Below are 3424 nucleotides of genomic sequence, written 5' to 3'. Positions count from 1 at the left end.
TTCCATCTTTCTTCTTGACAAACAATACCGGGGCTCCCCATGGGGATACGCTGGGTCTGATTACTCCTTTCTCTAACAATTCCTGCAATTGCTTTGCTAGCTCTTTCATCTCAACAGGCGCCATTCTGTACGGGGCCTTGGATACTGGTTCTGTTCCAGGTGCTAAGTCGATCGCAAATTCAATTTCTCTATCTGGAGGAAGTCCTGGTAACTCGTCGGGAAATACGTCTGGAAATTCATTCACTACTGGAATATCTTCAAGTTTTGCTGGCTCCTGACTTCTGTCGATCACATATGCTACGAAATGCTCACATCCTTGTCATAGTAACTTCTTGGCTTGAATCATCGTTAAGAAATTCTTTACTTGTTTCTGACCTTTGAACGTTACTATTCTTTCGTCTGGCGTTTTCACCATTACTTTCTTATTTCGACAATCTATCTGAGCATCATGCTTAGATAACCAATCCATCCCTAATATCACATCAAATTCTCCTAACTTAAATGGTATCAAATCTACACAAAACTTACTACCAGAAATCTCAATCTCACAATTTCCACAAACTTGGTTCACAGTTACACGTTCTTGATTTGCTAATTCCACAGTCATTATTTCATTTAAGTACCCAACTGGACAATTTAACTTACTAACAAAATCTTGTGAAACAAACGATCGAGTTGCTCCCGAATCTATTAACACTTTGGCACATAAAGAGTTCACATTAAGCGTACCTGCCACGACATCCGTATCCTGGATCGCATCCTTCACCGACATGTTAAAAACTCTAGCCCTCGGAGTCTCATTCACTGTTGGGGTAGATCCCATAATTCTTAATGCATTACTAACTGGGGCTGGTGTCTTGCAATCCCTGGCCATATGTCCTGGCTTCCCACATTTAAAGCATGTAAATCCAATGACTGGAACCTTCACTGCTGGATTTCGGATAGGCTGATCCTTATTTGCTGGCTGATTTCGGCACTCCCTTGAATAGTGCCCTTTCTGGTTGCATTTAAAACATACCACATTCAACTTGTTACAAACTCCTCCATGCTTCTTTCCACAAACTTGACAATCTGGAAAAGTTAATCTCAACTGATTTGGATGATTCACATTAGCTGGACGGTTGCCCTGGCCTCTGTCTCCTGCATTTTGTCTTCTGAAATTAAAATTTCTCCCTGGCTGGAACTTGCCCTTCTTAAAATTTGGAAACTTCCCTGTTTGTGACTGACCCTCACTTCCTTCAACTTTCCTTTTCTTGCTTTCCTTTTCCTTCTGGAACATCTCACTCTCCGTCTCTGCGATCATAGCCTTCTATACCACTCCTGCATAGGTATCCAATTCAAAAATGGCTACCTTCCCTCTGATCCATGGTTTCAAACCTTGCTGGAATCTTTTAGCTTTCTTTCTATCAGTATCAACATACGACGACACATACCTTGACAATTCCTCAAATTTACCCTCATAATCTGTTACCGACATATTCCCTTGCTTTAACTCTAAAAACTTCAGCTCCATTTGATCCTGAATAAACTGAGGAAAATACTTTTCTAAAAACAATTCCTTGAACCTTTCCCAACTAATAACATCTGTGCCTTCCAATGTCTTCACCATTTCCCACCAATAGGTGGCCTCATTCTTTAGATAGTAACTTGCAAACTCAACCTTCTGTTCCTCTTTCATTTTCACTAAGGCAAATGCCTTTTCTATTTCTTTTAACCAAACATTTGCTTCAATTGGCTCTAAGGAACCCTTGAATTCTGGTGGGTTTATTGCCTGAAAAGTTTTGAAGGTTACCTGGGGATTGGTCTGTCTCTGCTGTTGTTGTGCCAGGTGAACTGTTTGTTGGGCCAAGATTTGAAGAATCTGGGCTATTGCTGGGTCCATGGGTCCTGGGTTCACATTCTGGTTTATATCATTTTGATTGTTATTGTTGTTGGTTTCTTCATTCTGGGTGTTGGTGCGGGTATTTCTTTTGGGAGGCATTTTTTGTAAAGAATCAATCAATTTATTTAGCTTTTGAATCAAATCTTTGTATAAAAGAAAAGTTTTGTAAAACAGGAATATCTCTTTTTGAAAACAGATGTAACTAAGTAAATTGCATGCTTCTTTACAGAATATAAACAGTTATGGAAAACAGGGTACAAGGTATCACAGGGTATACTGGTGCAATAAATAAGGTAAAGTAAAACATGTGCGATAAAGTAAATGACAGTGTTGAAAATGAAAAAGGTACTGATATATATAGATCAAAAGTTTTAGGTAGTACAAGCGTAAAGACGCTTCGAAAGTAAAAGCAAAAAGGGTACAACAACCTACTCACTAATCAGCATCGCTAGTCTATAAATACAACTCAAAAGTCTTCTGATACACACTACACACTACTGTCCATACTACATAACCATAATAACACTGCTCAGCATCTCCATCTCAGAATCTCTAACTCAGCTCCAAGGAAACTCTGGTCCTGCCAGCCTCTCAAAGTCCTCCATCACCTCAGTAGCCCAGCCCAGCAGTGCATCAGGGCCTCTGCCAGGTAGTGTAGCTCCATGTAACCTAGCCTCAAGAACCCTCCGTGTCACATGAATCTCCTCTCGAAGCTCCCTCACACCACGATCAACATTTGTAGTCCTGATGATATGCTGTAACTCTCTAATCTGAGCCAACAAGGAATCACGCTCCAATAGAAGAGCCTCATACCGGTAATAAGGAACTGGGGGCAATGTAGACTGGAATGGGGCACTCGCTACTGAATGCCCAGTGGAATCTGAATCAGCTGGTGGGGGCCCTCTGACAGGTGGCCTCATGTCTGGAGGTGGAATAGCCTGCAGTGGTACGGGCTGCAACACAGGTGGAGGTAGAATAGCCAATGCTGGTGGAACAACAGGATGTGGATGCGAAAACGGCACTCCAACTGAAGGCTCTGAGTGATCAGCTGATACGGGAACAAAAGAGTCGGCCATCTCTGCTATCTGAAATTATATCGTAATATAAGAATCTCGTACCACGACGCAAACTATACTAATACTGGTTATACCATAACACTCAACCTCTCGACGTTCTATCATCCTATACCTTACTTCTAATCCTAACCCTCTACCCATTCCCGTTAACCTAGGCTTGTGTCAGTGACTTATAACCTGTAGCTCTGATACCAAACCTGTGGCGCCCTCCAAACCCGGGTCAGAAGTTTGGGGTCCACACAAACACCTTAATTATAACATGCTTATAACAATAATAAAGATAATAATAATATATGCAATGACCCTACTTACCAACCATCACGGACCGCAACAGGTTAAAGTATGCACACAATCCAAACACACTAATATATTACAAACCGTTCAAATCCCAACTATTTCAAACTCAAACTGAGTATTAAATATTATTACAACTTTTTACAAACTTAAATTATTCCAAAAGAAGCCT

This window comes from Apium graveolens, chromosome 3, assembly GCF_009905375.1.
Source record: "Apium graveolens cultivar Ventura chromosome 3, ASM990537v1, whole genome shotgun sequence".
Taxonomy (NCBI): Eukaryota; Viridiplantae; Streptophyta; class Magnoliopsida; order Apiales; family Apiaceae; genus Apium; species Apium graveolens.
This window is presented reverse-complemented; position numbering follows the sequence as displayed.